The 27,577-nt window shown below is 41.1% G+C and overlaps 1 long non-coding RNA gene across 1 annotated transcript; it reads left to right on the top strand.

Moving 5' to 3' along the window:
• The first annotated feature begins 1,982 nt into the window (after nt 1–1,982).
• LOC110122276 (uncharacterized) lies at nt 1,983–8,164 on the top strand. Its single transcript, XR_002309168.2, has 3 exons — nt 1,983–2,133; nt 2,242–2,308; nt 7,872–8,164. It is a non-coding gene; the product is annotated as an uncharacterized lncRNA (long non-coding RNA).
• Nucleotides 8,165–27,577: the final 19,413 nt, after the last annotated feature.

The raw sequence follows: 27,577 nt of genomic DNA, 5'->3' as shown, positions 1-27,577 counted from the left end.
ACATGGGTTCAATCCCTGGGTCAGGAAGATCCTCTGGAGAAGGAAACAGCAACTCACTCCAGTATTGTTGCCTGGGAAATCCCATGGGCAGCAGAGCCTGGTGGGCTACAGTCCATGGGGTTGTAAGAGTTGGACATAGGGACTAAACTATTACCACCAACAACAGTAATAGCAATGCTAATAATAATAAAATCCCAATCTTTCAGCACAGTTACCTTTCACTATGGATACCAATAAAATTGTTTCCAATACACATTAGATGCCATCACTGACTTGTTTGGAACCCTCCAATGGCTTCTGATCACACCTAACCTCACTAACCCTGACCCCAAGTCCTTTCTGATCAGTTACCCACCTAATTCTCATCTTGTACTCCTCTGCCTCTCACTTACTTGGCTCTGTCTGCAGTAAGCCTTCTCTCCTCTCCTTGAATGTCTCATTCCTTGCTCAGACAGTTTATACTTTGCTCTCTTTTCCTATAGACCTTGACTTGGCTTATCCTTTGACTCATGCAGGTGTTTTCCCAAAGGTCATCCCCTCATGGAAAATATCCCTTGGGCAATGTACCTAAAAATAGAACCACCATCACTAGACAGTGTTTGACTTTTTTAATGTTTTATTTTTCTGTAGAGCAGTCACACTTTATGACACTTTTTTATTCAATGGTTTGTTCATTGTCCTCATCTTATTGAAGATTGACTCTAGGAGACTGGGGACTTTGTCCATCTTGTCTTGTACAGTACCCTTGATTTCTGGAACAGTGCCCATCACTATAGGATCTCACTAAACTTTTGATGATCTTTTGATAAGTGATGAATGAATGAGGGAATGAAGGAATGACTTCATTCACAAAAAGTCTAGAGTAATTGGTCAAGGCACCATGAACTACAGGGGCATCTCAATCTACAGAGGTCATAACCCTGCTAACTGCTCCTGGAGGCAAGCTGATGATACTGCAGTGCTAATCATGGCAGCTCTCCAGTCTGAACCTCTAATTATAGGCCAGGTTCTGAGTAACAGAAACAGAACATATTCACATGCATAATGCAGGCAATTATAATTCAACATCCAAAATCTAACTTGATGTATCCCCTCATCCCCAACTTTTCATTTCTTTTCTCAGCTCATGATATTGCCAAAACCAAACAATGGGGTACCATCCTAGATTTTTTTTTTTTATTCTCCACATTGCCACCCTCAGAGATATCATTCTAAGATGCCATGTTCTCAGTAAAAAAAAAATATCCAGTACTTACAGGTTAAAACCCAGACCTCTTAGAAAGGCATCAAGGCTACTATTCCTCCGACTCAGAGCTAGTTTCCCAATTTCATTTCTAGAGTCATATATTAACTTCTGGTCACTGGCTAGATTTTTTTTACCCCACACAAGCTGTGTGTAGCTTACCATTTCTTGATTCTACCATGCTCATTCATGCCATCATTTACACCTCTGAGATCCTCTGACTAAACTATCTTGCCTCTCCCAGCCTGGCATATGAATCATTCAATGCTCTCACAGGAAGCCTTTCCTGACAAGCACCAAGCTGATTTAATTGCCTTCTCCTGATGTGTTCTTTGGAAATCCTAAATGGGCTCCTGGTTCTAACAGTTTCCCTCTTGAAAAAGCTCCAACAAGAGTGCTAATCTCCAGGGTACACATGTTTAACCCCATCACTGAACCGGCTAAGTCTGCAAGGAAATTCTTTATAAATACTGAGAAGAGAGGGCCAAAAACCTAATTAATTTTTCAACACCGAAGTCTGAGTTTTACAATTTGTCTCTTTTTTACGATAATAAATTTCTCTAAAATAAGCAGGGCCTGGTGGTTGGGCAAGGGGCCAGCAATCCTCATTTGGCAAAGGGTTGCCTTGACTCAGGCTGTGTATATTTGGAGAACAATGCCATAGGTCAAATGTCAGTGCTAGCCCAGTTCCCTTCCAATAGAGAATGTAGAACCCCCTTGTGTGCCAACTGCCAAGAGATAGCCATGGATGTCCTTTTGGTTCTCACCCTAAGAGCACTTTGGGCCTTTGTGAATGCCAATATCTTCAAACTGAATTCACAGACTTGTAGAACTCATGATCTTGAAGTGACCTTAGAAATGATTAAGTTAATCATTTACTTATTTCATAGGTAAGGCGTATTCCTGCTTCTAACACTAGCTTTCAGTCCACCAACACCTTTTATCTAGTCCTAGCTGCTCAGAAAGATAATCTGCCATTCCTTCTTTTCCTATTCCAGAGTCAAGAAGAACTCAGGTATCAATCCCACAAGAAATCAAACAATTAACTCCAAATTACCACTAAAGGTAAAAACAATTACCATCTTATTTCTAACAACAGAGGCAAGGGACTTCCCTAGTGGGTGCAGTGGCTAGAGCTCTGCCTTCTGACTCAGGGGGTGCAAATTTGATCCCTGGTCTGGGAGCTAAGATCCCACATGCCTCATTGCCAAAAAGAAGAAAACAGTCAAAAACATAAAACAGAAACAATATGGTAATAAATTCAATAAAGACTTAAAAAATACAGACATAAGTGACATACATCCCCTTCATGCTTTAGACAGCACTCTGGATTAAAAACTTCACAGTAGGAAAATAATGGAAAGGTTGCTTTCTTAATTCCTGTGTGTGTGTGTGTGTGTGTGTGCGCGCGCGCACGCTAAGTTGCTTCACTTGGATCTGACTCTGCCATGCTGTGGACCGTAGCCTTCCAGGCTCCTCAATTTATGAGATTCTCTAGGCAAGAATTCCAGATTGGGTTGCCATGCCCTCCTCCAGGGGGTCCTCCCAACCCAGGGATTGAATCCGTGTCTCCTGTATTGAAGGCAGACTGTGTTCTGCTGAACCTCTGAGGAGGACCTTAATTCCTACATACCTAGACCTTTTGAAAACTGCATTTTCTTTTTGCTTCAAGTTTTAGTTTTCTATTTCTGTGTAGCAACTGGAAATGATACATATCTATGAGCTCACACTTTGTATAGGTTGGACGTCTTGGTGCACAAGACTGGATTATCTGCCCAGGATCTCATGAAGCTAAAACAGGGTTGGTGTCCTTGTTTGATGTTCAGGGTCCTCTTCCCAGCTCACCATTACTGGTAGAATTCTATTCCTTGCAGTTGTTGTATTGAAATCTCTGCTTTCTGGCTGGCTGTTGGCAGAGGCCATTCTCAGCTCCTAGAAGCTGCCCGTGTCTTTCACCATCTTTAAGCCAGCAGTGATCCATTGAATCTTTCTTGTATTTCACATCTCTGGCTTCCTCTTCTGTGATGCTGGAGGAAACAGTATACTTTTTAAAAGGCTCATATGACTGAGTCAGTCTCACATGATGATTTCCTGGTCAGTTGATTTGGTACCTTTATTACATCTGCAAAATCCCATCATAGCAACACCTAAATTAGCACTTGATTTAATAACTTGGAGTACGTGTGTATAAATCAGAGGCCAGAGGTCTTGGAGAGACATCATAGAAGTTTGTCTGCCCTACCTTCTCAGAGTCATCAAGAAAGCAGATTTCAGAAAGAACATGAAACTTCTTTCTTTACCCTCTCCCCAAGTTTTCTCTTTGTATATAGTTCATGTTTTTCTGCACATTTTTGCCTGGGTGTCCTACAGGCATCTTGAACTCAGTATGCTCTCATTTCAGATGGCATGGCAGAAGAGGATGGAATGAATTTAGAGAGATATTCAGATGCAACCAGAGCCACACTGGTCAAAACAAAGAAAGTTGGCTATACTCACATTGTAGTGGCGTGCCATTAAAGACATTTAGCTAGGTGTGTAATATGATCAGGTGTGTTGGAAAGGTGAATGAGTGCAAGAAAAGAGACCAGTGCAGAATAGTTGCAGTGCCCAGGTAAGAGGTGATGGTGGTTTGAACTGGTGTCAGAAGTGTAGGACAGAGACTTTTCCCATTAATACAGTCTAACTAGATCTGCACTCAGCGTTCTCCACACTTCTGTCTCATATTACTCATTGCATTATTTTGGAACTATCACCTGGGTTGTCTCTCTCCCCTTCTTGACTATCTTATAGCACTGTACCCCCAGCACAGTGATGGCACATAGTAGGCAAGCAGGAAATGCTCACGAACCATCTGTCCTGTTCCCTATGCCATTGCCCCAGACCCAGCTGCCTCCTTGTGGAAACCTCTGCCAGACCTGATCTTGCTTTCCCTGCCTCAGTTCATATGATGTGCCCTGCTTGACCCAGTAGCATCTGGGGTTCTTTTTGTCTTCCCTCTGTACTCCCATGGTCTAGTCCATTCAACCCAAATTGAAGTCCCCTCCTCCCAGCTCATTTGGCTCTCAGTTACTGGCCAAGACTGAACAAATTCCCTCTTGTCTCTGGCTGCGCTGAACTGAATATTTTATTATCTTCCTCTACCACAAAATCTGGGCTTCCTGGTGGCTCAGTGGTAAAGAATCCACCTGCCAACACAGGAGAAGCAGGCTTGATCACTATGTGGGGAAGGTCCCCTGGAGAGGAAAATGGCAACCACCCAGTATTCTTGCCTGGAGAATCCCAGGGAGAGAGGATCCTGGCGGGCTATAGTCCATGGAGTTGCAAACAGTCAGAGACAACTTAGTAATGAAACACCAAGCCCAAAGTCTACAACAGACACCACTTTTGCTACATTCTCGATATTCCAGCTCCATGTCTCCCCCAGTCTGCCATATAGCCCCTCCCATGTGCCTCTCTTAACCTTCTAGACCAGTCCACCAAGGAATAAGGGCTGGAGTTTCCACAGCCCCAGACATATTAAGACAGAACATTTATATTTAATAGCTCTTTGCTCTTCTTTCCACTTTTAGGATTCTAAAATGCCCTTGTGAGGTCTAATGAGTCCAACTGGAAATATTGCCAATTTCTTCTGATGGCTCTTCAGTCTGACTACTCCCCTCTGCTGGGTGAGTCTTGTGAAAATTACTTTACTCAGAGATTTGACTTCACTTGAATTTTACTTTTGGTCCTATTGGAAGACAAGCCGTTTACTCCTGCACCCTCCCCTCCCCCTTCGAATGAGCATCACGGGGACTGTTTGTGTTCTGTTCCTAAGACTGCTGTTGAACCTGAGGCTCCAGGAAGAGCAAGACCCTCTTAGGTTTTGGCAACCAAATCCTACACTGCCTCCCTCCATTGGTTTTGGCCTCTCAGTCCTGGTACCTTGGGGACAATTTGCAAAATTAGGAAATTAAGAAAACAGAGACCAAAAAAGACTTGGGAAATGCTTAGTAAGGAAAACCCCTTCAGAGAGATGAAACCTCAACAACAAATTTGTCAAGAGAATTTGAACCGTAGACTCTCTGATGGAGCGCTCTAAATAATAAATATTCTGTCTCTCTTTCCTTGAAAACCTAGTAGATGCTAAGTGAACATTAATTTTCTCTAGAGGGCCAGGAGGAGGAAAAAAACTATCTTTGATTAACAAATGGCAATTTATGAATAAACATCTTCCACAAAAGACAAGTTCATATGGAGAGCTGATTCCAGCTCTAGTGGCTCAAATAGTAAAGAATCCATCTGCAAACCTGGATACCTGGGTTAGATCCCTGGGTTGGGAAGACCCCCTAGAGAAGGGAACAGCTACCCACTCCAGTATTCTTGCCTGGAGAATTCAATGGACAGAGGAGCCTGGCAGGCTACAGTCTGTGGGATTGCAAAGAGTAGAACAGGACTGAGTGACTTTCACTTTCTTTCATTTCTTTGCTGTAAGTTTTCTTGGAACCCTTCATTGTACTCAATCCCTTCCTTTTCTGGACCCATGAACTTCAGACTTGTGATCCCAGAAGAATGAGGGATGTTGCTTGTATGAGGTGGCAGATTCCCCCTTTTCTCGCAGTTAATATGATCCTTTCCTCTATGTGTGAAATATCACACTTATAAACATTTTACCAGGAGGTTTATTTGCAAAAGAGAAACCAATTTCAGGAGAAGAGATGGGGTCCTGGTTCTGATTTTCTCCATGAATGTTCTGAGTCAGCCAAAAGGATACCTATACCCAATGGGCATCCAGAAATAGGAAAGAAAGGAATTCCACATAAATTTTTGTAAGGCAAAAAACAAAGATGGGTTGTATCTTCAGTGTGACCACAAATTTCACTTTAAATAAGTTTTACTTAAATCACATCGTTTGAAATTTACATCCAGTGTCTGCCAGGCATTAAGGCTCTCTACTTTTATAGGAAGATAGTTCCTTCTTCACTAGCTTGCAGGGTACCAAAGAAGGCATCTGGGTGCCATGTGAGGCACAGACTCTTTAATGTCACCTCTCCCATACTCTTTAATGTCACCTCTCCCAGGCTCTGAAGTCAGCTCTGCACCCTGGTGTGGGTTTCAACTCCACCTCCTTGTCTACAAGCTAAAGAAATAGTGAGTATAAACTGATCTCCACTGCAATATTTTTGTGGCAGAAAGTTGTATCTTTTTCAGGCTTATTCATTAGTCTTGTCTCCATTGTCTAGAACTAAGGCATAAATGTGTGTGTGAGAGAAAGAGAGAGATAAGATGAAGCGACAGAAGCAAGAGCAGGAGGAGGAGGGGAGAAGAGAGGGGGAGAGAGAAACAGAGAGACACCCTACAGAACAGGCTGCTATAGAGGATATGAAAGTAAAAAGGGCACACAAACAACCTCAACTATAAAATTCCCTAAACCTCCAGCAACGCGCTGCTTCCCTTCTTTAAGCAAATCAGCTAAAGAGAGACTGTCACCATGAAAACCATGAGACCTGCCCAACTATCCTTGTTGTTAGATGTATCCTGAGGTCAGAGAAAACCCACCAGATCGTCATTACCTCCTCCATCCCAGGAGCAGGGGCTGTGAGAGTTGTGAGCTTGTTACTAACAGTGCAGAAAGCAGCAGGGAGAAGTGATATTAACGTATGACATGCAATTGTTCATTTAGTGGACAAATTAGTGGACACGATATAGTTTGCTCATTTTGGTAACTTATTCTGAGAGTTGAGACTGAGAGATTTTGTTGACATTTTACATATCACAATCAAAATCACAATCAAAACAAACATCCATTATACAAAGAAACATCAATATTCTGAATTACTGAAGTTCCTCAGGTGCCCAGAAAGTCTGCAAAAGTCTACAGGGACCTAGGCTTAATTGCTATTTTCATGAAGGGTGAGTGAATTTCAGCTATTTGAACTACATGGAATTTTTAGAGTGCATTTTATGGCTAGCAGCTTTCCTTTTCTCTTCTTCTCTTTTCCTTTAAATAATTTGACTTGCTCAGGAACCATATTCTCATACCCTGTACCCATATTCAATTTAGAGATGAGAAATTGGAGACTTAGAGAACTGAAACAATTGGTCCAAGATCACAGAGTTACATCTGGAAAAGCTGATCTTTGAAATTAGGTCTATATGGTCTCAAAGCTCAGTCATTTTCCATCACACCATGAACCTGAAGTAAAACACCAATTGGAGCTTAACTGGGATGTGTTTCTACACATCCCTGAAGGACAAAGATGAATGTTTTAGAGTCAGGGACATAGAAAGCCTGAGAGGCCCCGGAATGGTGAATACTTCTAGACTGTGGAAACTACTCTTAGCAAGCTCGCTGTCAAGTTTGTTGTCGACAAATCCAATGTATTCTCAGGAAAGCAGTATTCTTATGTGTAAGTAATTGGAACTCAACATGGAAACCTAAGAGTAGGATTGATCTTAGACACACAGTTCAAAGTGGATCCTGGAGTGAAAATAGCAGTCTCCTCCCTTTCCCCCACTTCTTCCTTTTCCTTTCTTCCCTGTCCTCCTCCCCATTTCCTCTACTCCTTTCCTCATTCCTCTCTGAACATCCCTTGCTTCTTCCTCTATTTGTCACATTCCCTCCTACTGACAACTTTTTCCATTTATGTAGATAAGAGAGAAGCAAAAACACTACAGAATACTTGAGACTTACATCATGCCAGCCTGGCAACGGCAGAAGATGAAATGATTTGAACAATCTTGATTGACCCTTTTGGATCATGACCTCTATGGACAACCCAAGAAAGTAATTGACACAAATCCCTGAAGATGTATTTTGGACCTAACCTCACTTCAATTACCAGAAGCATACGTCCTCTTCTTCCTGAATTTCCAAAATCTTCAGTTTTCTTCTAAGCTTGGAATTTCACTTTATAATCAGTTTTATTATAATCTTCTCATAAATGGTATAAACCCTCTAGCAAAACATGGAGGATCCTCATGGTTTGGTTAGTGGTAGGGATGAAATGATAGTAGTGGTGATAACAGATATCCTTTACTGAGCACCTAGGATGGGCTATGAATTTGGAGTCTGATGTCAAGTATAAATAAAGTTGGTTTCAAACCAAGACTCACAACTTGCATATTATTGGATCTTGTCATTGCATTTCAGTTTCCACCTTTGCAATATGGTGGAAGGGGTAAGAATAGCTTTTGCCTCAGAGCATTTTAGGGAAGTTTAATTAGAAATATGCCCATAAGATACTGGGCACAAGGCTTGACAGATGTGAAATACATCAATAAAACACAGCTACTATTTATATGTCCCAGTCAGATCTCTTGACATTTTATTTGATCCTCAACAACTGAGTAAAGATGAAAGTATCAACCTGATTTCTTTCACAGGTGAGGGAACAGAGGCTTAGAAAGAGCTGGATATTCACTCAAACACTCCTACTTCATTGGTGACAGCCTGGGATGAGAAGAAATCTCATAACCTTCAAAGCTCTAACCATCTGATCACCAAAGGTTCTTTGTCACTATTGGACCAAATTTTAGGTCATAATCTGGTAATATCTGAAACTGGTTCTGTACCCAGATATTCAATGTGCACAGTCGCCAGAATGGACAATGAACATCCCTGGGGTGGTGTTCAGGGCTCTGCTATTTCTGTCTCAGCATCCCTCTTTCTTTAGTGTTTCGTTTATCATCTCACAGACAATCTCCAGGGCTGTTTTAGAACCACTTCCACAGTGTTGCTGCCCAAAGACTCCTGGGAAACAATGACACTGACATCCTGTCTGGCGTTATTACTGTTTTAACACGCTGTGAGCTTTTTCTGGGATGAGTGCATTGAGTCCATGACCCACGCCGGAGGCCTGTGTCTCCTGGTAGAGAATAGTTTCTCAGGGTTACCCAGATGAGGGTAAGGATGCCTTTGAAAACGCTTTCTGTTTGATGAAGTCCTGAGAAGGGGCCAGGCTGCCTCTGTCTTCCTTCTACTGTTGCTTGAGGTTGTGTCCGATCCCAGAATAAGCATCCGCATCTGTGTTATTCTGTTAACTGAAAGGGAAGGAATTAGCACATGGACTTGTCACATCTCGTGATCTGTTGCACATTGAGATGCGAGGTGGCGGCAGAACAAACGGCATTCTTTCTCTCTGCGCCTTTCAGACTCACTGAGGAGACTCAGAAGAGCGACTCGGACTACATGAAACGCACCAACGCCATCCCTAAAAATCAGACGGGGCCTCTCTAAGCTGCACCTTATGCATAGCTGAGGGGAAGGGGTGGCAGAACCTCAAAGGAAACTTCCCGTCTCTGCCAAGCTCCAGATGGAGGACCTTCCCACGGAAATGCTTGCTGGAGGCGCTTTGCTGACAGAGTGCTGCCAGGGAAAAGGGCCTCTGGTGGGGCTACTCTTGCCCTTTCTCACGGGAGAAAACCAGAACACTCTGAAGGTGGGAGAGGCCCTCAAAGGCCAGGCCTTGATGGAGGGGCCGGATGGGAGGTCCTTCGTGAAATGTCTCAGGGAAGTTCTGATCCTGGGCAGGTGGCTTGCCATTGACTCCTGGCACATAGATTTTCAATGCAACACGACAGCACACTGAAGGTGTGTTTGATCTGCGTTTCTGTTTTCCAAAGCTTTCACAGGAATCCACGCTTGACTAGTGTTGGATACAGATTTAGAGCAAGAATCCACTTGGGTACCAAGTGTTTTAGAGAACTTGGGCTTCTTCTTGGCTCTCCCAATGTCCGTTACCAGTTTGCCTTGGCAGAGACTCAGGAAATGCGAGAGAAAAGAAAAAAGAAATTCTTATTTTTTGAACCCAACTAAATAACACCCCACCGTAGAGAGGGGAGGCAGAGACCAAGGGTCGAAACAATCACTGGCTCTCTCTCCAGGGAGAGTGGAGGCAGGACTCATCTCATGGGTGAGGTGGTCAAAACTGAGGGGAGGCTTTGTGTTCCCCAAAGAAATTTTGTCCAGAAGAAGGGGCTCCCCGCCAACCCGGATGGTCACTGCGAGCCATTGTCTGCTTCCTACTTCCCATGTCCTCTCAAAAAAAAAACACTCAGCTACATGAAGACAAACAATGATTCCGGGATCTCACTGACCCAGCCTACGTTATGACCTCTAGAAATAATTTCTCTATCAGCAAAAATACAAATATGCCTTTTTTTTCTCCTTGATTTCCTCTGTTTCTAGAATTTTATAGCACATACAGGGAGCCACAGTTGAGGTAGTTCCAGGCAGCTTGTTTCTCACCTCAACTCTGACCAAGAAGTTGTAAATCAGTAAGTGAGGGTTGAGGTTGGAGTCTCATTTCCAGTAAGCATCTGATCCACAGGACTCTGATAGGGCTGAAACATGGGCCCTGTTTATAAACATTTTGTGTTGGGGAGTCCATCGTACCTTGAATTCACAGATAACACATGATTCAGCTAAATTCTCTAAACCTCACTTTGAATATTCTGTGGAAGGAGTGTACTGGGTCCCAACATTGTCCATGATATGAACCAAGACAGAAGAGCGTGGCATCTACACTTCTGTGCCCTTTTTGTGTGCAATGTCCTCATCGTCCTAGACTTTAGCTAAGTATGGACCCCAGTAAGATGAAATCAAAGAACACTTTATCAAACATACATTTCACAAAATATTGCAGTGGTCATTGGTAACATGCAGATGTTCACAATGAATGATGGTATAGCAGAGTTTCAGCCTTGTAATAAATATTTTTGATTGAATATAATAAAGACATTAGATAACATCTATTATTTCCTGAACATGGCTCAGGGGCTGGAAATATAATAAAGAATTGAATCAACTATATGAAATAAGGACTACCATTATCTACATTTTACTGATGAGGAAACTGGTGCTCCAGAAGTTTTGAAAATTAATTCATAAGTGTCGTATTGGTGATGCTTTTTTGATGTGCAGTCAGGCAATCCAACTCCAGACTGTGTGTCCTTTAAATGCTATCATGGTTCTCTGGGGGAAGCAGTAAATATGACTGAGATAGAGAAGGTAAATGATGACAATTATTTCACACACAGAATTTTTTTCTATGCATTGTTTGATCTCTATACAGCCATGACCTCATCTCCAAGTCTCTTGCCACATCACCATGTCCAGCTTCCACTGCTTATTTTCACCCACAAAGCCAAAGACACCAAAGATTCAGCATATTTCAATATAAACTGATAATTTACCCTAAGACTCCCTTTCTTCTTAGACTTTTTGGTCAAGAAGAAAACCTGTATCTCTTCTTAGAAAAATAAATAAATAGAGGCTACCCGCTAAGGTCTAACTCCAACCCCAAAATGAATAGAGCCTAGGCTGGAGTGTCAAGAAAACAAACCCTTCTTCCAACAAAGGTAAGTCTCCAACATACAACTGAAAGAAAATAAGTATTGATGAAAGAATTCCTGCCCCCATTCTTATTTTCCCTATGTTGGATTCCATACATGACAGTTTGATGATTCTTCATGAACCTGATGCAATACCTACTGTGTGCCAGGTATTTTCTAGGTATTGTGACCATAGAGGCAGATAAGACAACTTATCCTTAAGAAGTTTCTAATTTAGGAAGGACAAAGCCTTCTTTTAAAACTTAGAGCAGTTTCTGCTCTGCTTCAAACTCTCCAGTGGCCTCCCATTGTAAGAGTAGCATCTGACATCCTGATCTCCTATATGGCTTACAAGGTGCTCCCTCACCTGGTTTCTGCTTCTCACTTCATGCCACCTTCCTTCTTGTTAAATGTCTGCAAGTTACATTGGCCTCTTGATCTTCTTCTGCCTTGAAACTTCTAAGCTCAGTTCCCAATTTGGAACTTGGTGCTATCTGTTTCTTCCCTGAATTCCCCTTTACTGATCATCTCCTGCCTGCATCCATCGGTCATTCATTTCTCAGTCTTACTGACTGTTCCTTGGCAAAGGTGTCCCAGAAGCTCCATAAAACAATCTTCTACTCTGCATACCACAACCACATATATTATTTCTCTGGATAGTGTTCTGGCTACCTAATACACTCTTATTTGTTTATTAATCATCTGTCTTCCCTATTACAGGGACTTCACAGTGGCTCAGTGGTAAAGAACCTGCCTGCAATGCAGGAGACACAAGAGACAGGGGTTTGATCCCTGGGTTGGGAAGATCCCCTGGAGGAGGGCATGGCAATCCACTCCAGTATTCTTGCCTGAAAAATCCTATGGACAGAGGAATCTGGCAGGCCACAGTCCATGGGGTCACAAAGAGTTGGACATGACTGAAGGGTTGAGCACGCACCCGTATTATAACGTAAGTTGTAATAAAGGTGGTGTTCAATGGCTCATTTACAATTTATCTCATTATTAGAACAGGACCAGGTGCATTGTTGATTATAAATAAAAAGAGATGAAGAACTGAATTATTGAATAAACAAACTTCCACTGGACATGATCGTCCCTACTCTCTTGTTCTGCAGCAGGTTAAAGGAGAGATTTTGTTTGTTTTCATTTTCAAGAATCTATATGCTATGTTTTGTAATCTATTGATGACTTTGGGGCTTTGCTACAATGTATTCTAGTTGTTGAAGCATCAGAAATTAGAGAAAACTTTTTTATCAATAAAGATTGAATAGATAACAAAATAGAGAATTCTGCTTTCATTAAAATGCTAATGCATGCTTTTATTTATTGATATAGAAATGTTGTCAAAACATACTATTGATTAAAACATTTATGAAATATTATTAATCAGTTCATTGAAATCATACATGTGCATTCTGAGAGATGTTCAGTGAAATGTTAGTGGTTGCTTCTGCAAGGCTGTGGAATCTTAGGTAATTTAAAACTATTATTTATGGCTTTCTGTTGATTAATATTTTTACAATGATTTCATATTATTTTACTTACTAGAAGAACATTTTGAAAAGTTCCTTTCATTCAAAAACTAAAGTAAAAACATCAAATAAACAACAACAAAGACAAAAATGATACAATGTATTGTGCTTGGAAGCTTTTCATGGATCCTGATTGCCCACAAAACGACGTCTGAATTCTTGAAGGCCCTCCTCCGTGACACCATCTTTCTCTCCAGTCTTGACCTCTAACAAGGCCTGATCAGAATTCTAAGTCCAGGCATGCCTCCCTCTCACAGATCTCTGAAACTGCCATGCTTGGCCACGCTCTCATTTGCATGGAGGTTCCCTTTGCAGTGATGCCCTTCTTCACCCACCCTCATAAAAATCACACCTGTGTGGGGGCTTCCCTGGTGGTCCAGTGGTTAAGAATCTGCCTGGCAATGCAAGGGGCGCTTGTTTGATCCCTAGTCAGGGAACTAAGATTCAACATGCTCATGCTGTGGAGCAACTAAACCTATGCACCACAACCTACTGAGCCTGTGCATTCTGGAGCCCTGTAACACAACTAGGGAGTCTGTGCACTGCCATGGAAGCTCCCAAATGATGCAATGAAGATCCCGGGTGCTGAAACTAAGACCTGATGCAGCCAAATAAATAAATGTTAAAAAAAAAAAGCTGTGCATGTTTAAGAATTCAGCTTCATACTTCTTCATACTTCTCTGAGACCTTTCTGTAAACCTCAACAATGGCTGTGTCAACACCTAGTTTCTCTCCTCTGTTTATATCTGGGTACCTCCCTGTTTACATTCATGTCCCGTCTGCTAGCTGGCACTATGTCCTAATGATTCAAACATGCCTAATAATCATGTAAAACACTCTTGTTCTGAACTCTCCTCATACAACCCTGCAAATATTGTGACTCCCTCCATTTGACTGCACTGAGTTTAAGTGAGTTTAAGTGAGTTTATGTTTATGTTTATGTTTAAGTGAGTTTCCCAATTTGACACAGTCATTGGTAGTTCCAGGATTCAGATCTAGCCAATTAAACTCAACTCTATGCTCTTAACTACTATGCTTTGCTGCCTCCCAAGGCACACTATGGGCGTTTATTTAGACTCATGGACTAGACAATCCCACTAAGTCATAAATTCTTTCATGGGGATGACACTTCAACATAAATACAAGAAAAGAAAAAAAAACCTCAACCCTTACATATCTACACCTTTTGTGATTTGGGTTATTCACCTTATACTGTAATTATTAAAGCTTCCTCTGAAACACAATGTTTTGAAGATGCACCTTCAGTAACTGGTCTCATGGTGCGTGCGTGTTCAGTCGCTTCAGTCGTGCCTGACTCTTTTCAACCCCAGGTACTATAGGCCACCAGGCTCTTCTGTTCATGGAATTCTCCAGGCAAGAATACAGGAGTGGGTTGCCATGCCCTCCTCCAGGGAATCTTCCTGATCCAGGGATTGAACCGGCATCTCCTGCATCTCATGCATTGCAGAGAGATTTTTTTACCCACTGAGCCACCAGGGAAGCCCATGTCTCACGGTGAATGGCCTCAATCATGGCACTTGGTTTCTATGTGATACTTTAATTAGAGCTTTAGAGGTACACAAAGGCAGAGTAGATCCTTGTTGTTTTTCAGTGGCCCAGTGGTGTCTGACTTTTTGCAAGCCTATGGACTGAAACACTTCAGGCCTTTCTGTCCCTCACCAATTCCCGAAATTTGCCCAAGTTCATGTCCATTGCATCGCTGATGCCATCCAACCATCTCATCCTCTGACACCCTCTTCTCCTTCTGCCTTCAATGTTTTCCAGAATCAGGGACTTTTCCAATGAGCCAACTGTTTGAATCAGATGACCGGAATGCTGGAAGATTAGATACGCAATAATATAGAATGCTGTTCATTTAGTAAAATGCAGTATGTAAGAGCATGGAACTCTAAGCTCCAAATTCACCTCTTACTCACTGTGAGCCCTTGGGCAAACTGCTTTTCGTTTTTGTATCTCCTTTGCCCTATTAAATGGGCATGCTATTTTGTATCTCCTTTGCCCTATTAAATGGGCATGGGTACCTTCCCCATGGTGTTGTTTATAGAATACTGTGAAATAATGCAAGCAAATGCTTAGTATGGTTTGCAATGTAAGTGCTCAATCAAGCCTCAGATCCAAAAATTAACTCTGATTGTCACTATTTTCCACTCTAGAGACCATATTACATTGGGAGGAATAAAGACTAAGTCAGGAACTCTGAAGGTTGAAGTATTCCTGAAGGAAATGAACTTTCCTTACTAAGCTCACACAAACATATCTTTGGTAATGTGTGATAATCTCCCCTACCCGACTACTGGCACATTCCCCCAAAAAGTTTTATTTATTTATTTTTATTTTTTAAATATTTTTATTGCAGTATAGTTGATTTAACAATGTTGTATTAGTTTTAGGTGTACAGCAAAGTGAATCAGTTATACATATATCCACACTTTTTGAAATTCTTTTCCCATATAGGTATTACAGTGTTGAGTAGATTTCACTGTGTTGTCTAGTAGATCTTTATTAGTTATCTATTTTATACATGGTAGTGTGCAAAAGCGTGTGATGCATGTGAGCTCAGTTGCATCTGACTCTATGAGACCTCATGGACCAAAGCCCATCAGACTCCTTTGCCAATGGAATTTCCCAAACAAGTATACTGGAGTGGGTTGCCATGCCCTCCTCCAGGGGATCTTCCCAGCCCAGGAATCGAACCTGCATCTCCAGTGTCTCTTGCATTGCAGGCAGATTCTTTACTGCTGAGCCACTGGAGAAGCCCATAATATGTAATAACTTATAGAAAACATCATGGTGATTATAATGATGATGATAGGAGAAAATTAACGAGGTACAAAATTTATCAGAAATGCTTCATTCTGATCAGGGTGCGACAGTCTAAGAGTTCTCATGACACAATTAAGATTCCACAAGCTACATTAAGATCCCACGTGCCACAACTAAGACTGGCTGGCACACTCAGATAAATATTTCAATAATTTTTAAAATATTTGAGAAAAATTTTTTTCTGGAAAGTTCTAAAAAGCAAAACTTGAATTTGCCCCACACTGACTTCCCAGGTGGCTCAGTGGTAAAGAATCCACCTGCCAATACAGGAGATGCAGGCATCTCGGATTTGATCCCTGGGTTGGGAAGATCCCTGGAGAAGGTAATGGCAACCCACTCCAATATTCTTGCCTGGAGAATCCCATGGACAGAGAAGCCTAGCAGGCTACAGTCCATGGGCTCACAAAGGGTTGTACACAACTGAGCATGCACTCGGAGGCCGCGATTTGTATAGCATGTACTTTGTATTTACAACTATTTACATAGTGTTTATGTAGATAGGTATTATAAGTAATTTGGAGATGATTTAAGGTATATGGGAGGATGTGCCTAGGTTATATGCAAATATTTTGCCATTTTATATCAGGGAGTTGAACATCTGCATATTTTTATCTGCCAGGTGGTTGGGGGGCAGGTCCTGGAACCAATCTCCCGCAGATAGTGAGGGACAACCGTATATTCCAAACAAAAAATTTCTTTTGAATTTCTAAAAGATATTTATTTAATGCTCTGTTGTTGAGAATATAACAGTCATTTATTCATAACAGAATATATCTCAAAGTAAATTAACTCTTTTCTTGCTTGTATATATTTTTCACCTCAAGAGTCTACTCCATCTGATATAAATACTGGCATATCTATGTGGTTCTTATTTGCATTTCCCTGATACATGTTTTCCAGATACTTTATGATTAAATTTTCTAAGACACTTAAAAAGAAACGTATCTTCCAAGAGATATATTTTTGTTTATCACATAAACTGAAGGCTTCTAGATATTATGGTATTACGATCATTTGCATTTATTGCCATAAGAGATAAATTTCCACTTCCTTCTATGATCTTATTTTGTGTTTTCTTTATTTCATGCTTTCCTATCATTTCCCTTATTTCCTGTCATTTGTTAGTTGAACTCTGCTTTGATTTCTTTAATCTCCTCCAGTAATTTGGGAGGAATCATCCTGTTTTTGTTTCTACTAAATTTTGCAAAAGAACATACTTGATCTGATATTTCTCTAATTATTAAGGTCAAGAAGAAACAATAGCTTTTGACTCTACCTTATTTCAGTGGAGAAAGTTAGCACTTTTTATTTTTTCCTTCCTTCTCCCGTTGCCCAATATTTCATAGCATAATATGTAGTTTTAGACATCCATTATTATTTCAATATGATGTATTTTACATTTTAAGTTACATTTATTTAAAATTTAAAAGATCTTCCCTCTTGTTTAAAAAAATTCTTATCCCTGTTCTCATTAATTTCCACTTTAAATGTGCTGTTCAATTTTCTTTTCCACTGTCTTTTCAGGGTCTTCTTATGTGGTTCTCACATGGTAACATCCCCATCCCTGCTTTCTGTCATTTGTCCCTTCCAATCTCTATCATCCATTAGACTTTCTCATGTAATCTTAGGCATCTGTTCATCACTTTTTTGCTTATGACCATTGAATTTCTATCATCAAATTTCTCTCCTGCCATTGAGATTTGTATAACCAACCACTTACTGAATATCTTTTCCCAGTCTTGAAGGAATGGCCTTAGACAGGAGATGAACAATATTGTTCAATCTCATCCTAATTCTTGGTGTCTCTTGAACCGTCGGGATTCTCCAAGCAGCCTGTTTCATTTTTATAATTATGTTGGTACATGACACAAGCTAGCACAACATTGTAAAGCAGCTACCCTCCAATCAAAAATAAATAAAATTTAAAATTAAAACATTTAAAAATTATTTATTTTTATTAAAGTTACAGTTGATTTACAGTGTTGTGTTAATTTCTGTTTAAGTCACAGCAAAGTGACTCAGTGACATGGGAACAACCTAAATGTTCATCAACAGATGAATGGATAAAGATGTGGTACATATATACAGTGGTATACTACTCAGTCATGAAAATGAATGATATCATGCCATTTGCAGCAACATAGATGCAACTAGAGATTATCATACTAGATGAAACAAATCAGAAGGAGAAAGAAATACCAGCCTATTTGATTTTTAGTAGTTCTCAGTTGTTAAGGGTGCCAAGACCTTTCAGTGTCCCAAAAGGGGGAAATTTTAGTTAATACTCAAGTTTAGGCTAATTGGAAGCCAGATCCTCATGCAGAAGCTTTTGAAGTATGCTGACATATATGGCAAGCACAAGCCCTTCTGGCTGGTCACCAGACCAGGGGGTCCAAATGTGTCTGCTGGGGAACAGTAGCAATAATCAGGGCTCCAGCTGAAGGAGGCAGAGGGAAACCACCAAGATGACACCTGTTGGTTAAGGAGAAATATGGCAGCCATAGAGAAGAGAGAGAGAAAAAGGGAAGGGGGAAGGGGAAAGGAGATGAAAAAAGAAAGAAGAAAAAGAAAAATGAGAGGAGGAAAAAACAAAAAAGTCATCACCAGCTTTAGCCAGGTAGAGAAAGAGCACAAAAATGAAAATAGCACCCACCAGTGCCTTTTCCCTGGAGATTATATCCCAACAAGTCCCTGTCCCTCAGACCAATGCTCTAAAATTACCAAATGAATCACTTTCAAGTAAAGTCTTACGCTTTTCAAATGACTATTTCTTCACCAGACCCTAGGTTCAGTGAGTCCACACTCAAGCACTTTGATATTTCTCTTTGCCACTCAAGGTTTGGGTCTTGTGAGCCTCATTGGTTTTCAGAGTCAGATGTTTCTGGTATTCCTTTCTTGGATGCCAGTCTTAAAAGTTGGGGTGCTTGATGTGGGGCATGAACCCTTTGCTCCCCAGGGATAAGCTCCAAATTTGCAAGTTCCCTTCCAGCTGTGAGTCTCCCAGCCAGGAGTGATGTTTGTGGTAAGAGCTATTTTGGCTACCTGCCTTCTTGTTTGCCCACCTGCCTCCTCGTTTGCCCAATTTGATGGAGCAGCTTAGCTAGTTCTAGGCTTTTATGTAGTGGTAGGAATTGTGCCATATTTAGCTGTAGATTTACTGTGGACGTGGGAGGGAGTGAGTTTGTGATCTTCGTGTGTCTCCTTCTTGGACTACATTTCCTGGATATCTTCTTTAATATCTCGAGACACCCACAGATCCTCAATAGAAACAACTACAGAAATAAAGGCTTCTACTCTTCTTTTACTCTTCTCTATAAATCAAGGGAATGTGGTGGCAAGAGCTAAACAATAAAGAGGATGCTACACAAGACATTTTCATACTCAATCTTCATTTCAATATTCTGGTCTAAGGACTTAGGTGCCACATCATCAAAGTGGGAAAACTAAATTTTAGAAACATTAAGATACTCACCCAAGACTCAGTTTAGATTTTAAAACTTTGAATTCTCAATGCCACCTACATCAAGACTTTGCTGTTTCTTCCCTTTATTGTTATGGCTTGATTCCTTTCTTTAAGGAGATATTAGTCTGCCAATTGAACTGGTTATTGGGTTGTCCATTCTTCCCTGTGTGTATCACCAGTATTCAACCTAAAGAAACTCTGAAGGAGGAATGGTTTGTCTCCTTTAGCTGGCCAAGGAGAACAGCTTTGCTCTGTAGTGGGGGAGGGGGTATCCTAGACCCTAACTCCTATGACTCTGGTGGAATGATATGTTGTCAGAAAATGGATCTTGAGATGAATGAGACCAGCCATCATGGGGATGCTGTCCAATGGGATTCTGCTTAAGAGAGTCATTGGCATTCAGAACTGTTATTCCTTTGGTTCTTCCCAGTTTACTTAAGAAAGCGACAACCTAGAAGGGTGGAATGGGGTGGAGGTAGGAGGGAGGGGATATTTGCACAAAAACAGAAAAGAAAAGAAGGTAAGTTGAACAAGAATAGTACAGAACTTTATGAAGCTGATCTACTTTTCATGTGGAAGTTTCTGGTTTAGTGTTAATCCAGATGGATTCTTCCACTGGCCTCACTTGTCTCCAGTGAAGCTTCCTGTCAGAGACAGGCCAACCTAAGAGATGGCAGAACATCACAGTAATCAAATTAAAGGAACGCTTCAGTTTCCACATAAATGGAATGTAAAGTGGAACATTCCTTTACCTATACTTCGGTGGTAGAGAATGCCTACCTTCCTGTAGACCTGCTTCTGCAGACCAAGGCAAACACATTGTCCTTTGAATGTCTCAAAAGTTCTTTTGTGTGTGTGTGTGTGAGATGCCAAATGCAATATTTGTTTGAAAGGACTACACCAGAAGTTTTCCAGCTGAGAAAACAGGCTTGTGAAAAATGGCTTCAGAAAATGAAATAAACCATGCAAAAGTTGTTCAGGGTGTGTTTGAAATGAACATCTGGATATGAACTGCTAAATTACCTCCTTCCTCCTCCTCCTCCTTTTTCTCACAGCTGTATGAAAGAGTCCTGAGGGCAGGGAAACAGGTCAATGGACCAAATTGCACCCTTTTCCCCTTCTTCTAATCCCTTTTGCACCTATGCAAGGAATCTAGCTCACATATGTGTTTAATAAGTGGGTACAAATACAAGAAAAAAAAAAATCTCAATTCTTATTGATGCTCTGTAGCAATACCAAAGGAAAATAAACTCCGGGTTTTCAAATTTCTTAAACAAAACTTATGGTTCTAATAAAATATTGCTTTAAAGTTGGCTTTTTTTGTATCAAGAACTGAACAAACCACTCATTTCTCTTCATTTCTAAAGTAAGAAGGATTGAAGGATTATTACGTCACACTTGCCCCAAAGTTAAGAAAATCCAGTTCTCAAAAGTTTTGCCTTTTAACTTATAACTGAGAAACATGAATAGTTCTATATGTTCTTACTGAATTTCCCATTGCATCTGTTTATTACACTCTCCCCGCATGACCGCCACTTCAACAAATACGTGATACTATAATAAGAAATATACATTTGGTCTTTGACCTAATTCCTGGAACAGAACTTTTCAAACCCTTGGAATTTCCTGAAAGTTGAGAGTTATCAAGGTATCTCTTATTATGCAAAGCAACTTTTGGACCCCACCCAAGGATGGAGGCTGGGTGCCAGGAGAACCAGCCCTGTGATTAGAGGGTTGGAACTTTTAGTTCCACCACCCTGACTTTGGAGAGAAGGACTGTAGGTTGAATTGATCACCAATGGCCAATGATTTAATCAACTGTGCCCATGTAATGAAACCTCCATAAAATAACCTAAAAGCATGAGGTTCACAGAGCTTTTGGGCAGGTGAACATGTGTAGGCACTGGGAGAGTCCTGTATCTGGGGAAGGCATGGAATCTCCTCTGCCTTTCTCCACACCTTGCCCTATGCATCTCTTCCATCTGGCTGTTCCTGTATTATGTCCTTTTATGATAAATCAGTGATGTAGTAAGTAAAATGTTGCCTGAGTTCTGTGATCTGCTCTAGCAGATAAACCCAAGGAAGGAGAGCTTGGTGGGAACCTCTGATTTATAGCCAATTGATTAGAAGCACGCATATAACTACATGACTTGTGACTGGAATCTGACCAAGTGTGATGGAGGCAGGGTAAAGATTTATGGACTGAGTCCTTAATCTGGGGGATCTAATGGCATTTCTGGGTAGACAGTGTCAGAAGAGCCGACTCATTGGGAAAGACCCTGATGCTGGGAAAGATTGAGGGCAAGAGGAGAAGGAAGCTACAGGATGAGATGATTGGATAGCATCATCAACTCAATGGATGTGAGTTTGAGCAAACTGCAGGAGATAGGAAAGGACAGGGAAGCCTGGTGTGCTGCAGTCCACGGGGTCACAAAGAGTCAGACACAACTAAGCAACAGAACAACAATGTCAGAATTGAATTACAGGACACCTACGTGGTGTCTGGAGAATTGCCTTGCTGGTGATGTGGCAGAATGTTGAACACCAGATTGGGTCTAAGAGTACTAAACATGTGTCTAAAGAAGGCAACAACTAAGTACACTGGAAAGAACAAGTTGAAATTCTACAATTGCCTCATATCAGAAGAACATGTAGGCAAATTTGGGAGGAGTCATATTAGATACTTTCTCATAAAACGAGGCTGACTCTTATAAAAAGGAGCATAGTTGAGTCAGGTCTACTGACGTGGACAAACCTAGAGCCTATTATACAGAGTGAAGTAAGTGAGAAAGAGAAAGACAAATATTGTATACTGATGCATATATATGGAATCTAAAAAGATGGTACTGATGAATTTATTTGCAGGGCAGCAATGGAGAAACAGACACAGAGAACAGACCTATGGACACGGGGGGAGGGGAGGAGGGAGAGGGTGAGATGTATGGAGAGAGTAACATGGAAACTCACATTACCATGTGTAAAATTGATAGCCAATGGGAATTTGCTCTATGACTCAGGAAACTCAAACAGGGGCTCTGTGACAATCTAGAAGAGTGGGATGGGGAGGGAGATGGGAGGGAGGTTTGGGAAGGAGAGAACATGAGTGTACTTACGGCTGATGCTTGATATATGACAGAAAACCACAAAATTCTGTAAAGAAATATCCTTCAATTAAAAAAATAAAGTGGCAGAAATAAAAAAGAGGCAGACCCTTCAACTCTACTCCGTTGAGAAAAGGAGACTGAGTATTGAAAGAGGCTTTCCCCTCTATTTCAAGCATCTATCTCCTCCACTAATCTCTCACCTTTCCTAGGATAGGAAAGGAGTCTTGCTCATCCCGGTGGTGCTCTGCCAATAACAACTGTACACAGTATGTTACACATGCTCTTTTGATGACTGACTGAGTGGTGGCAATCTCTAGCATAGGTTTTCCAACAACAGGAGATGAAGAAATAACTAAATACTTGCAAGGAAAGTTTGAGGAGCACAGGGAAGGGACCTATTGGATTAGATAGACTCCAAGTTCCTCCCATCCTTTGCAGTCTGAAATTCTAAGTGCTTCTTCTAAATTGTTTGGAAGATTCCTGTCCACCTGCCAAGATGATGTCTCAGCGATTCTTCTTCCTTGTACCCCTGCCCCCACCCCTTGCTATTCTTACAGACACTTCCCTAGCGCTTACTAGAACCAATGTAGAAACAGTCTTTGAATTTGACCCATGCCTCAAAATTGCATGTCTTCGATCTACACATCTCTTTCCAGTTGATTTTATTTTGTTTACTTTGTTTGTGAGCTCTAACTCTGTCTTAATCACTGTGCATAGTTGTGGATGTGTACTAGGGAACTTCCTAAGTGTATAGTGGACAGAAATCACCCAATCCAAGATATCAGGGAAGACTTCCTTGAAGGAGTAAATTTGAGGTCAACAATAGGAACCTAGATGAAGAAAGTATCCATAAAGAGGCTATTTCAGTGTGAAAAAAAATCATGAGTGGTATTGTTGAGTTGAAACAGCTATATGGGAGATAGAACTATGATGTATGTAAAACAGCTGCAGCTGGAGAGTAAAATACAAGGAAAGAAGGATTGAAAGCCATGGTGGGGAGTCCATATAATTCATAATTAGGCATTTGAACTTTACAGCAGTCCAACCCAAATCAATTAACTGAGAACCCAGACTCACCACTTATTCCTCACCAACACCATTTGCTAAGCTGTTCCTTCTGCCAGACATAATCCTCTTCTCATTTCTATCTCTTTAATATTTTCCCACCCCTCAAAACCAACCCCAAATCTCCCTTCTCCAGAAGCCACTGACAGTTTCCTTGAGTGGGCACACATCTCTTTACAGGTACGTGTACCTCTCAGACCACATCCATATTTAACCTCACACCCATGCTGATTGAACCTGTGACATCCCACCCTGAACACTGAGAGCTTCAGGTCAGCAGGGGGTGTCTCCCACTCTTTTCCCCTGGATCCATTCAACTCAGTAAACATTTGTTTATGAACAGTGCACAGTGATCTCCTCAAAACAGAGTATTACTCAGGAGGAGCATGGCTCAGTCTTCCTGGGTTAGAGTCTTGACAGTATCACCCGCTTGATGTGGAATCTTCAACAAGTTGTTTCATCTCTTTCAGTGTCCTTTTCTTCAGTCATAAGATGAGAAGAGTGATAACATCTATCCTAAAGGACTTACATGACTCAAAAATAATATGTGTGATCAGGACGTCCCTGGCGGGGCAGTCATTGAGACTTACCTTTCAATGCAGGAGTTGTGGGGTCCGTGGTTGGAAAACTAATATCCCACAGGCCTTGAGGCCCACAAACCAAAACAGAAAACAAAAGCAATATTGTAACACATTCAGAAAAGACTTGAAAAAAAAAAGTGTGATTAACTTATCCAAATGCTCAAAATGTTAGTTTTTATGATAAAATCCTGAGGAAGGATTAGAGAGACTGAATTGCCTGATTCACACTCATTTTCTCCCACTTAAGTCAAGATCTTTAGAGGTTTTTGTATATCTTATGTCTTATCCTACTGTCTTTCTCCTTAACCACTGTATGATAATACAACTTGGAAAAAAAGAAAAAAACATTAAAGGCAAAAAAAAAAAAGGCTGACCATAGGTTTTAGAGTCTTTGTATGCCCGTACACACATGCAAAAGTTGAGCTGAAGGAAGAAACTGGGTGAAATGACTGAGTCACACAAGGGTACAGAATGCTTGAGGAAGGTGAGAAGTTGCTCTTTCTTGAGGCTCCATCCTGCCTCCTGGTTTATATCCCCTCTCACTACCTGAAACTGTTGTTTAGTTGCCAAGTCGTGTCTGACTCTTTGTGACCCCCATGGACTGTAGCCTGCCAGGCTCCTCTGTCTATAGGATCCCCCATGGATATATCCCATGCAATACTGGAGTATGTTGTCATTTCCTACTCCAGGGGATCTTCCTGACCCAGGGATCAAACCCATGTCTCCTGCGTTTTTAGGCACATTCTTTACCACTGATCCACCTGGGTAGACCTGAAACTAGATCTTTCTCACTGCCTGTTTTGCCCTTATTAAACCATACCCCATCCCGTCTCTCTTCCTGTGGAATAATTTAGATGATAATACTGACTCTGTAATTTATTGTCCAAACCCAGACACTTTGGGGAGGGGAAATGCTGCTCTGTTAACCATTACACCAGGACCACAGATATAATTGGACAGTCGCTGGTAACTCAAGCTGTGTGGTCATACAAGTTAGAACCAGCAATCTTGCTGACATGAATCTCCCAGGTTTCAGCATCTTTCAAGTTCCTTCAGCTCCCAGCCAACGAAGTGTACAGGCGCTTTCTGATCCAATTTATTTTTAATTGTCTCAGAACGTTTTCAACTCAGTGCTGCACATAGGTTTCCTGGAAGGCCATGTCGATATATTGTGAAACATCTGGATCTTTAGGTATTTGGATGTCGGAATATAATGAGCCGTTTTCAACCCAACTCTTTAGAGTCAGGTAGATAAACCGATTGGTTTCGATTCAAGGAACTGAACTGCCAGCTTCAATTAGCCAGGATTCTTTAATATATTCTTTTTCTAACATAGTAGGCAACTCCGATAAATTATTATTTATAGAGTACTTATTAAAATGCCACAGGGAAATCATTCCTGGAAACATCTCACTGTGTAACTGTAAATGATCAAGCCCTCGGTTGCTGATTGAGTATTTGAGGACTAAAGTCAGATCACAAGACCACAGCAACTAAAGGAGGCCTCACGTGGCACCCATGCCATCTTCCCATTTGCTCCCTGAGCCCCTTTAACAACATCACCAGCGTGAAGGTACCCAGGAAATATTTGACATCCTGATGATGGAGGGATTCATTCCTGCCCAAAGTAACCCTTGGAGGGATGTCGCTTCCAGTTAAAGTCATTCTTGGTTTTAAGCACAAATCCATTTCCCCAAACTCCCCACATCAAGCCCTGTTCCCTCGGGTAGGCTCCATTCCCTGGCAAAACTCATCTTTTTCAGCACCTCTCTGCTCTCACACTGTGCCAAGTAGTGGACCGTCCTCATTCGAGCCTGTTAGAAACATGCTCAGCCCAGGAAGTAACAGACAGTACAGCAAAGTGGGTTGCCCCATGGACAAAGATCGACATGCCTGAGTGTTTAAGTCTGAGCTGGCTCCACCTATATCATAGCAAAGCACTTAATCTCTCAGAATCTTAGTTTTCCCATCTGTATAATGGAGACTATTCCTAAGTATCTACTTCAGGGAATTCTTGAAATATTGCAAGAAGCACTGTACGTAAAGTATTGGGATAGAGTTTCCTGGCACGTCTATTCTGTAGCTATTATTGCATTGAATCCCAGCAAATCAAGTCTGGAGACTGTGCTGCAGTTATAACACAAGTACACCGTGGGCGCGGTTTAAGATCAGGCACTGTTTGACCCAAAATGCAGCATCCTCAAAACACTCCATCAAGTCTTCCTTGTTCTTTGTCTTGAACGCTGAATTACTTTCTGAGGGGGGTAAATCCTAGTAACTAAGAGCCTAGAAAATCATACTCAGTCCTGGGTAGATATTAAATTCACTAGACAGCTGTTGTGTTTTTTTTTAAATAAAAGCAGTGAAATATGAATTTTTGAGAGTTAAGAAATTGATATTTTCTGAAAGCTTCTTAAGAAATTCTAATGTGCAGTGAGGTTAAGAATAATAGATGTAAAGTGGGTCTTCTTGAGTTAAAATCTGGGCTCCCTCAATTACCAGCTGCACAACTGCGGAAAGTTCCTTGATATCCTCAGGCCTCAGTTTCCACACCTATAAAATGGAGACACAACAAAAATGCCTTTCTTAAAAGCTATAATAATAATATTTAAATGAAGAAGACATGAGGAGAGAGCAGAATGCTTGTTTGGTATTCTGGATAGCTCACTTTATTCATTTGCTTATTTATTTACTACTTTAATCACTTTATTTTATTTTTATTGGAGTATAATTACAATGTTGTGTTAGTCTCCACTGTACAACAAAATGAATAAGCTATATGTATACATATACCCCTCCCTCTTGGACCTCCCTTCCTCCATCCCCCCATCTTATTCATCTAGGTCATGACAGAGCGCTGAACTGAGCTTCCTGTACTAGACAGCTCATTTTAATAGGAATCTTCTATTCTTACCCATCCCCATCTATCTACATTGTCTGAACCTTTCAGCAGGTATCAAAGAGCCTTATCTTGACTATAGGTATAACCCAAGGTCCAAGACACCTATCAAGAAGCCCTTATCTAACCTGGGTACATTTCTGGTTGATGGTGACCCAGTTTGCTGTTTAAATCATTAGGAATTATATTTACAGACCATTAGAAGAGACATGGGTACCCAGTGGGCAGAGCCATTAGAAGAAATGGCAGAAAACTTGCCAGCCTGGGTTATGACTTATACCAGCATTGAAATCTCCTGGCCCATTTGGATCACTGAAGGAGCTGCTCAAGACTGGTAAAAAACTCTACATACTTGCTGCTCAAAACTACAGTCCTCAGATCATCAGGGCACCTATTAGAACTACAAAATCACTGGTCTTATTTTAGACCCACCAAATCCAAGAGTGAGCAAAATCCCCAGGTGATTGGTGTGCACACCCGGGATTAGGTTTGGGAAGCAATATTCTTCTTTTTTCTTTTTTCCCCCTGCCATGAG

Source organism: Odocoileus virginianus, chromosome 9 (genome assembly GCF_023699985.2).
Source record: "Odocoileus virginianus isolate 20LAN1187 ecotype Illinois chromosome 9, Ovbor_1.2, whole genome shotgun sequence".
Taxonomy (NCBI): Eukaryota; Metazoa; Chordata; class Mammalia; order Artiodactyla; family Cervidae; genus Odocoileus; species Odocoileus virginianus.
The sequence above is the reverse complement of the archived record's forward strand: the minus strand, read 5'-3'. Positions and strand labels throughout refer to the sequence as shown.